Source organism: Carassius carassius, chromosome 2 (genome assembly GCF_963082965.1).
Source record: "Carassius carassius chromosome 2, fCarCar2.1, whole genome shotgun sequence".
Taxonomy (NCBI): domain Eukaryota; kingdom Metazoa; phylum Chordata; class Actinopteri; order Cypriniformes; family Cyprinidae; genus Carassius; species Carassius carassius.
The window spans coordinates 48,797,558-48,808,603 of NC_081756.1; positions in this window are offsets into that span (position 1 = coordinate 48,797,558).

An 11,046-nucleotide genomic window follows, 5' to 3' on the forward strand; every position below is an offset into this window, starting at 1 on the left:
TGGCCGTTTCCTGGGATTGAACCCATGATAGCATAATTACATATCAAGGTATAACGCAACAATCTACCAACTGAGCTACACGAAACGCAAATCACAATGCAAATAAAAGAGTAAAAACATTCATATGAAAACGCCCTTTTGCCAATAGGGGCGCAATTGTTGTATACGCACTGATGGGTCGTATTTCAGGGATTTGGACAAACGACCTACACGAGCGTATTGGTTGGAGGATAGGTTGCGGGTTCAGTGCCTTGCTCAAGGGCACCTAAGTCATGGTCTTGCCAGCCTGAGATTCGAACCCACAACCCTAGGGTTAGAAGTCAAACTCTCTAACCACTATGCCACGACTTCCCCAAAGCAGACAGACCTTTGCCCGAACAGGGACTTGAACCCTGGACCCTCAGATTAAAGGCCTGATGCTGTACCGACTGAGCTATCCAGACTCTTAAAGTTATTATAAAGTGTTACCATAGGTTTTACAAGTAAAGTTTGTTTTGAAGTGCATGTGTACCTGTGGTTGGGGATCCCTGATTTATGTCTGTAGGAAACACACTCCTGTATGAGTGAAATAAAGATGATCTATGCAATGAGAACATTTTTACCTCTGTACTTTTTTGCTCTTAATCCAGCTGTTTCTCCTGCATTCGTATGCACTCCCATGATCCTGTGCGTCTGCCGCTCGGATGTTTGTTCTGCTTATTGCTTTATGCACAAACACACAATAAACATTTGCACACTCTGCTGAGCCTCGGCTTTCATTTTTTTGCATTCAACCTTCCCTGCTACAGTCAGATCCAAAGACACTCGCTTCGACTCGTCTTCTGTTTCTTTTTCCAGTCATGATCTTTAAATAACTGATTGTCTTTTACAACTTCCAACAAGAAGCCGCACTTTTGCAGCTGGGTCATTCTTGTAATGCATTAAATGTTTACTCTGTAGCATAAATGCATCTGAAGTGAGTCTTAAGAACTCTAAGAGGCTTTTGTGAAGCCACTCACACAGGCCTGTAATTGCACAGAGAATGGTTGTAGCCCCTATAAGATGATATTTGGACACCAGCCAAGGCTGCATTTAACTTCACTATTAGTGAGAGCAAATTCCGGCATCACTCTCAGTTTGTGAGGGCACTCAAGTCTCAGCTTGAAGAGTCCTGTGGCACTGCCAAGGAAACTTGGCATTTTGTGAGAAAATGCAAAAGTGTTGATGGGAATAATAATAGATGAAATGAAAAACTATTAATACTTTTGCAGGTGAAAATTTTCTCTGGAGATTTCAGTACTTTTTTACAAGCAAATGCAAAAGCATTAAAACTTTACATTTGCTCACAGAACTTTTGTATTTCCCTGAAAACTTTACGCTTGCTAGAAAAAGATTTGCATTTCCCCAACAAATTTAGCATTTGCACACAAGTTCTCCGTTCCTCCACAAGAACATTTTCTGTCATGGTTTTGGCTTTTTAGTTCGGGTTCAGAGTTAATTCTGTTAATTGTCAGCTCCATATCGTGTTAAGTTGGTTGTTTTTGTTCCTGTTCTGAAGTTTTGTTATTTTCTGAATAAAGACTGCTGCGTATGGATCCTGTTTCCCTTCTGCTGTAACCAGCAGTAATATTTTTTTTGCAGTCAAACATTTTACGTTCCGTAAAGAAACTTTGATTGCTGGCAAAAGTTTTGCATACCCCCAAGAACCATTTCACAAATAAAGTTTATTGTGGGAGAACACAACATTTTCTCAGGGGAACAAAATCTTTGCATGCAAACAAAGTTTCTTGTGGGGGAATACAAAACATTAGTTTGCAGATGCAGTTTCTTGGGTAAATGCTTTTGCCAGCAAATGCAAAGTTCCCCCATAAGAAACATTTAAACATTGCATTTAAAATGCTTGCTTTGTGCCAAAAAAAATGTTTGTTTGCTTTAATTATTATTATTATTAATTTTTTTTTTGCATATCCCTAAGAAACGTTTTGCTTGCAAAACGTTTGCATCCCCTGAAGAAACTTTGCATTTGCTGGCAAAAGCATTTACCCAAGAAACTGCATCTGCAAACTAATGTTTTGTATTCCCCCACAAGAAACTTTGTTTGCATGCAAAGATTTTGTTCCCCTGAGAAAATGTTGTGTTCTCCCACAATAAATTTTGTGCTTGCATGCAAGAATTGTTCCCTCAAAGAACTGTATACATTTAAAATGTAGCGTTTACATGCAAAAAAATGTTGCAAAAGTTTTGCATTTCCTCAAGAAACATTTTTATTTTCCGTTAAATGTCCACACAACAAATGAGAAACAGCCAACACACATGAACAGCGGGCCTGTTGTCAAGTTCAATATCATTTTTAACCTTAAATTACAGCCTCTTTGCAAAGCTGCATTAAGCTCGTTGTCATTGCCGCAGACTCTCATCTTTCTTTCTGGCCTTTAAAGCATCATTGTATTATGAAAAATGAAATCACTACAAATGCATTTGAACTGACTTTAACATTTGTGAGTCTAGACTAGGAAGACCATCATTCTTAGAGCATTTTCAACAGTTATGATTGTTATGTTGTATCAGAGTAAATTACGCAGCACTAATGTTGACTGTCCTGGCAATAGGGCTTTTTTTCTTGGCAATGCATACTGTAGACAGTGATTCACTGACTGAACTCAAATACTGAACCAATCCTGTGAGGAGCATGTTTGGTTGTTACAGCAACTGTTAAGTCGCATTGGTATTGAGCCAGTAATAAAATTATGAATGAGGCAAACTATTTTGGCCATTAAACACACACACACACACACACACACACACATAGACTCTCTTTTCTTTCAAACTCACTCAATGAACTGGTACAAAAAAAAAAAAACAATTACACATCAATTTAGATGTTAAACTTAAGCTAAACAATGCAAAATCACCTATTCAGTGAAGTAAATCACTTTGGTTTTAATGATTTCCTAATCTCCCCATCAGTGCAATAAAGAAAGATAATTTTAATTATTCAGCAGGACTTTGTTTTTCTTAAATATTAAAGTGCATTGCACTGGAATGTCTCTGTGTCATTTAAAAAAATGGTGTCACTTTTTCATTGTCTGCAAAGTCAGTTTAAAAATGTTTGTAAGTTTACCACCAAGTGAATCTAATGCACTGCAATACGAGAGAATCAGAAAACACAAGCTAGCATCCCACTGACAAATCATCCTCTCAAAAACCCACACTCGCAGGGCATCAGACCTGGCGCCCAACGGAGGGTCAAGCTGATTACAGCCTGTCGCTCTCATTGGCTTTCTATCTCTTTATCTTCACTCAGTTTCACTCCACACGACTTGTGGCACACTTCGCTCAAGTGTTCAAGCTGAATCTCTGGTCTGGGGGAGCAGCAGGGGTCGATCTGGCGGTATTGAGGCTGTCAGCGGGTGTTTGGTGGACACATTTATACCAGCTGGCACAAAACCTATTCAGTGTTCACTCTGTTATTTCTGAACATCTCCGTTAAATGTCAGTACATTTGACCTCAACTGTTACTATATTTTACTATATAGAGATTTTAAATTTACTTAAAGTGTTTTTATGAAAAATAATAGACTTGCAAACTAAATTAAAATGTTTTTAGACACTTGATTGCATTTTAATTGCAATTAAATAAAAAATGCATTATAGTTTAAAATTAAATGTATACCAAATGCAGTTATTAAATTCTTGGCATGTTTTTTTGATTCAGTTTAGTAGGACCAACGTGGTTCTTTATTTGTCATTTCATAATCACTTCTGTTGACTTTGACATATAGTTAAACTGCACTTTAACTAAATTAAAATGTAATTTGTAATTTCTATTGAAACTTGTATGCCATGTATTTAAATATATTTGTAATTACACATTTGTAAAGATGACATTGCAATTCAGTACATTTAAATATATTAACTATAGGTAATACTGAAAAACAAACTACAATCCAAATGATAATCAAGTACTTAACATTTGCTTTTGTATGTCAGTCAACACATCACAGCAATAGGTTATTAAAATGTAACGATTTAAAAACGTACTCTAAAGACTTTTAATTTGACATTATTACAGAGTGTAATTAAGAAATGTAACTTTTCCTTTTTTACTTGTCATTGTATTAATTTCCCTTGTGAAGATGTACACCTTAGCATACTTTTTAAAGTGTACTTGTTACAGAAATAGTATAAAACATATATTCGAGTTGATGCATATGTTGAGAAATGAAGAGGGCTGGGCACTGAACCCTGAGGTACCCCAGTGTTTAACGTCTGTGACTGAAACACTCAGCCCTTCCAGAATACATTGAAGCTTTTACCCATGAAGTAGATGTATTTATTGTTTTCTTCTCTGAAAGGGTGGCTGGGTATTTTGACGACAGGGAGCTGTCCACTGTAAAATGCACTGGGTTTCATTTAGTAGTAAAATGTTAATGTGGGCTTTGGGCAGAGCATGGATTTTAACATGTTTCTGAGTGACAGTGGCCAGTATGCATGTCTGTGAATCTATGAGCATAAAAACAGACTCAAGGGGAAACAGGGACTCTTTACGACTGATGGTTTATAGTAGCTTCAGGAAAAAAACTCTAACAATGCTATTTTGAGCAATATTACCACATACACATAAACTAATGAGAAAGATTTGCCTCATGATTCCAACTTGTTAAAAATTAGGGGATGTGAGGGATTTAATGATTCAATTTAAAAAAAAACAGCATGTTTATTTTTAAACAGCATCTTCTGGTTATTATTCTTAATGCAATCATTATAGTCATTTCACAGTTGTGAAGTTAATTTTGGTTAATAATGATACAGTTGTTGTTGTTGTGTGTATGTGTATATGTATGTGCATATTGAATGGTCTGAATGTATGCAGATCAAATTAATCCGATTTGAAAGACTTAACTCGAAGTTTGTACTTAGTACTTTATTTACTTATTTAATCTAATATTTATTAATCATTTTATTTATTTTAGTCATATTAATTTCATGTATTTTGTTTTATGTTTTGTCAAATGTTTATTTGATTTAATAAAATTATTTATTTTGTCTTTCCAAAAACAAACCACTGAGCCCAAATATTTCTATTTCAAATAAATGTTCTTCTTTGAAACCCATATTAATCAAAAATTCCTACAATTACTTTAAAAATGTATTTCACAAGATTTATTGTTTTAACTGTACTTTTGATCAAATGCAGCCTTGGTGAGCAGAAAAGAGACTTCTTTCAAAAACATATCTTACGAAAACAGTGTTGTGTGTGCTATGTATCAAATATTTACTATTCATGAAACTGTATATTGTACATTTTACACATTTAATATTTATTAATTTATATCACCAGTTGCTAGTCAATTTTTGTCTTCATCGTTAAGTCACTTTGGATAAAAGCATTGCTAAACAAATAACTGTAATTCCAGCCATTGACAGATGTGTCAGAAGTTAATTTTGGAGTGTGTATGTGTGTGTGTGTGTGTGTGTGTGTGTGTGTGTGTGTGTGTGTGTGTGCAAACTAAAAAATGTTGGGTTAAAAATAACCCAACCTGTAACCCAACTATGGGTTGGTATAGCACCTTCCCATCTATGGGTTATTTCAACCCAACCCATTGGGTTAAAATCCTGTTGGGTTAAAAGTTACCCAACAGTTGAGTTAATTATTTATATTAATTAACACCAGTATTTTTATTAAAAATGACTTAATACAACCATATTTTGTAACTACTTTGTTGTAAATTACAGATTTTATTTTAATATGCAATTAAACACATTTACAAATATATTTTAAAATATTTTATTTAAATGTACAAGAATGTGTAAAAATACAACTGACATTTTCAAGATGTACAAATGTGTCAATTCATATTCATATCAAAACACACAAACGTGCAAATACAGTTGACAGCTGTGGCCTAATGGTTAGAGAGTTGGACCTGTAACCCGAAGGTTGCCGGTTCGAGTCTCTGTGCTGGCAGGAGTTGTAGGTGGAGGGAGTGAATGAACAGTGCTCTCTTTCACTCTCAATACTCATGGCTGAAGTGCACTTGAGCAAGGCACTGAACCACTAGTTGCTCCCTGGGCGCTGGATCTATAGCTGCCCACTGCTCTGGGTGTGTGTTCACTTCTCACTGCTGTGTGTGTGCACTTGGATGGGTGAAATGCAGAGCACCAATTCTGGATATGGGTTACCATACTTGGCAAATATTACGATTTTCAAATAAGATGAACCTAACATACAATAATAAAACAAAAAATAATCATATAATAAAAATATACCAGCTGCTGGACCTACTGATGATCAATCGAATAAAAAAGTTTTTTACTGATTACAAAATACAAAGTTTTTAAGGAGGAGACAGTGTGCAGAAGAAACTATTAAAAACTCTCAAATATGAGCAGAGGTCTTTGGGTAGTAGATGTCATATACGAAGAAAAGTTTGAAACACAGATCGACTGCTTGTAGTATCGTCTTCTGTTCCATCGCATCCCCGTTTAAAATAATAAAATCTTGGGAGGAGTTTTCCTTGTCACCAAGCACCAGGACATGTGGATTCTGGCTTGTCTCGTGATTCAAGTACAGCACTAATTAGTGCCAACCTTAAAAGAATAATAATTAAAAAAAAAGTTCAGTTAACATGCGTTGTGATGATATTTCATTGATACACTCACTTTACAAATGAGTGAATTTAAATGAGTTAAAAGCGATAGCGAATTTAAACTGGTTAAAGTGATAATTCACCCATAAATTATTTTTTTTTTTCAAAATATCTTCTTGGAACGATTTGTATTGTACAACGTGTGTCTTATACAAAATAAATAAAGGGGACTTGACTACACAGGGCACTGTAATTTTAAGTGTTGCTTTTACTTACAGGTTGAATGTCAATGAAGGACCGCTTCATTTCTGTGTATGATGTGCACACCATTTTTCCATTTGTTTGGTATGGTGCAGATGGCAGGAAGGGTTTTAAAGACAATTTCTGCACGAAGGCCTTTAAATGACAAAAGTACAGAGAAAGCACAAGTAAAAAAAAACTAAGCTTACAGTTTAAATTTGTACAGTCTTTGTGGGGATCTACTATCATTTGCACTAAGAGACAGACTAGTTTTCACTCCCTCCAGAAAATGTGTGGCAATATTTGCGGCTAATGTGAGTAAAATTGACCACCCTTTACCCTTTGACTGATTTGGACTTGTAGGGAGGAACTAAAGTACACTGTAAATGAAAGGAAGCTTTGTTGGACGGAATGCAACAATACACTTATTTCACCTCATTTGTCTTTTTCATAATTTTTGGATGTCATAGGTCTAAGTAAAATTTGAAAACTTATGTACCATTAATTTAAATAGGTTACTTACCTTGAAATGTTTCAATTAACAGGCAGAAATTCTATTGTTGCAATTTTTCCTTCACGAAAAAGTCCATTGTCTAAAACATAAGTATAAACACATTTAGTACAACACATTTAAAAAAACAACATGTCAATCAATCTATCTTCATAAGAGAAATTGCTGTAATTATAGGGTATTCTGATAGATGCATAACAATATTCAATATGAATAAACCATAAAAACACTACTACTGTACAATTAATTAGTGCTGGTGCGCTAAGACGAATATGGTTTCTGTTTTACGCTCCCCTCTTAAAGGTTGGTTGTAGGAGTAACGTTAACGTTATGTAAATTTGGGGCACTGGTACAAGCTTCTTTCACTGGTCCGATCCGATAAATGGTCCGTGCGGCTTTTCTAGCTTAATTCTAATGATTTCGTCAAACTTTCACATTTCACCAGACATTTTTATCAACTTCAAGTAATACTTGTCTAAAAAGTTTTGCAGCTAATCTTTTAATGTATTAATGCTGGCGAACTGACAAGAATAGGATTCTTCTCTGGGGGAAACAAATGGACTAAAGGGAATAAAAACTTTTTTAACATATAAAAAAAAATAATAATTAACGTATCAGACACCTTACTTAATGTTATAACAGTTATATGCATCAAACGATTATATTAACAGATACTTACCCTTCATAATCATGCAGGCTACCGCTGATGTCAGCGCTGAGTCGCTGACTGGACCGTTAATATTTGAACCGGAGTGAAGCGGGAAACATATTTAACCCAACAGTTGGGTTATAACTAAAAATAACCCAACGACGAAAAAAAATGACCCAACAAATTTTAATATAACCCAACACATTGATTTAAAAAAACAACCCAACGTTTTTTACTGTGATGTGTGTGTCTGTGTGCGTGTGTGTGTGTGCATGCATGTGTGCATGCGCGTGTGTGTATGTGTGTGTCTGTGTGTGCATGCATGTGTGTGTGTGTGTGTGTCGTCTGCCCTTCTATCAGCAGTGCTTTTGCTCTCCTGCTGGTGAGTGTGGCATCAGTTCACAGGGCAGAACTGAAGGTCCCACAACAATCTGTTCTCTCTCTCTTTTTCTCACACACACTAGTCCTTGTGTACCATATGGGTGCAAAGCTGCTCCTGTCAGATCCTGAGATAAATGTGGATGAACGATGAGATCGAGCAGAACCTGTTGAGAGAGAATGGTTCCAGGGCTTCAGAGAGGTAAGACGCCCTTGACCTGTGAAATGTGCTGTGAAGTGTCATCTGACCGGTGTATGTTCACATCAGATGAAGACTGTACTTATAATAGTTTTCTATAAAAAGAGTTTTAAATAAAGGTGTCAACAGTGGGAGAATCAGTACCTGTACGGACGAAGAAGCAGAAAAGCTCTGAAGCCAGAAGACAGAAATACAGACAAAAACATCAGAATGACAAACACAAGGTGCAAAGATTAGATGACGGAGAAAGTGATAAGCAGAGATGCCCACTTTTGTCTGACAAGTAAGTGAATTATTACTGTGTTCCTTTTCTATAACTAGTGACAGGAGAAGTGAAGCATTTTGTGATTTTGAATCAGTTGCTTTGCAAAATAACTCACTGTTTTAAGTGCTCAAAACGCTTCAAGACTCCTGGTGGTCAAAATAAAGGAAATGCAACAAAAAACTCAGGCCAAACGAGAATAAAAACACCTTTTACAATCCAGTTGACCCGTTGCATGGAGTTTGATTGACAGGCGATCTGACCGATCATAATACCTAATCTGTTATTTTCTCTGACAAACAAAACAGAAAGGAGAGTAAATTAATGTCAGTGGACTTGAACTTGAAAAATCAAATGTATTGACGTGTTTCCGCGGGCGAAAAAAGCTACCTTCTGTTGTTCATTCATATGTATTTTGTGCTATAACTAGTAGTAAAGAGGAAGAGATGATCGGTTCACATGCTGCTACAGCGATCCGTCATGACACGTTAAAGTGCCACGAAACAGGTTTTATTGTTTGAATTTCTTTTTTTTTTTAAAGACAAAATTTGAAAGCTAAGACTTTGATTCATGCCAAAAGTATCCTGCTCTGTTTTGTCTGTTGACACGATGTGTTTTACACTGCATGAACATGATGTGTGGTGTGAGAGCGCCATGGCTTGTCAGACATCAACTGCTTCACAAAATGATTCACGCTGGTGACACCTGCTGCTCAGAACGGCGCAAATGCAACAAAACTCAAGCCAAACATGCAAAAAACAGCTTTTACAAAACCCATTGCAAGTTGAAAGTTTAATCTATGAGATGCACAAATCATCTAATGCCATTGAATATGAAGTGTCTGTATAATACGTTATGCTTGTTTTGTTTGCTTGATGTAAAAACCATATATGAAAACATTCACACACACAAACACACACTTGTTTCTGTTCTTGAGTAGGTGGATGCACTGTGTTTCTGAAGGTCATTATGTGATGTGAGGTGTTTGAACTACTCTTCAGTCATCCATCATCTCGTGAGATGTACTGTGTGTGTGTGTGTGTGTGTGTGTGTGTGTGCGTGTCTGAGAGAGAGATGTGGTTGATTCTGCACAGATGGCATCTTGGATCCACTGGCGAGGTTTGTTGTGGTTGCCAGGTGAGCGGCGTCACGAGGGCAAAGGTCATGAAACTGCACACGAGTTTGGTCAAGGTGAGGAAACCCATCTGCCTGGTTTGGTTTCAGTAAACCTCACAGTAAAGACACACACACTCTCTCATCAAAGTGAGCCTTTGTCAGATTCAGCTCTTCTCAAGTGCACCCAGTCTCAGAAGGGTACAGTGTTGCAGGTTTGACGTGTTTCCTGTTCTCATGTGTAGGAACAGCGCCACTCAGCGGTCAGTCTGTGAAGTGACTCGTTTTGTTGCTCACTCTTCTCATCATTAAAACTCTAAACAACACAGTGTGTTTGTGATTTTCCTCTTCATTATTTGTCACGGGCATTAGATGCTGTAAATCTCAGATATCTCATATTTAGAAGGATTTCTACATATGGAATTCCTGAATTTGAATTTAGGGGAGTATTAAAACAAATTGAAAATCAAATAAATTAATTAATTCTGTGAATTCAATACTTTATTTATTTGTTTATTTATTTATTTTTTTATTGAAAAACTATATTGGTCATACATCAGGTGTTTGTTCAATTGGAAAAAAAATAAATAAATAAAATAAATAGACAGTATGGTAAAAGGACATTTGGATTGTAATCTGGAGCGAAGAGTGGAAAAGATTTGTCAAATACAGGTAAATATGTACAAGAAGCTATGGATAATTGACAGTATAAAATCACACACAGGTTTTATCTGACACCTCTTATAATAATCAAAAAAAACTGCACAACCAAAATGATCAAACAGACAATTTTTGTTCTTTCCTTATTTTAATAGATGAATTCATGGAAAATATTTTTGAATTTTCTAAAAACTCTTAGTAGGCTGTTTGCTGTATCGGATAAAATGTTGTATGCATCATCTATGGACCCTCAACAGATGGAGGAATATTGGAATATATGGCTTTTTCATTTATGTATGGGTTTTTGTTTAAATGCATTATATAAGGTCTGTGATTAACACAAACTCAAGATATTTTCACTTTTTTATTCTACAGCATAAAATACACAGGTAAAAATATAAATAAATGAACTTAACTTTGACTTGTCTTGAAAAGGGCGCTAACAAGTGTCTAAGCGGGACACCA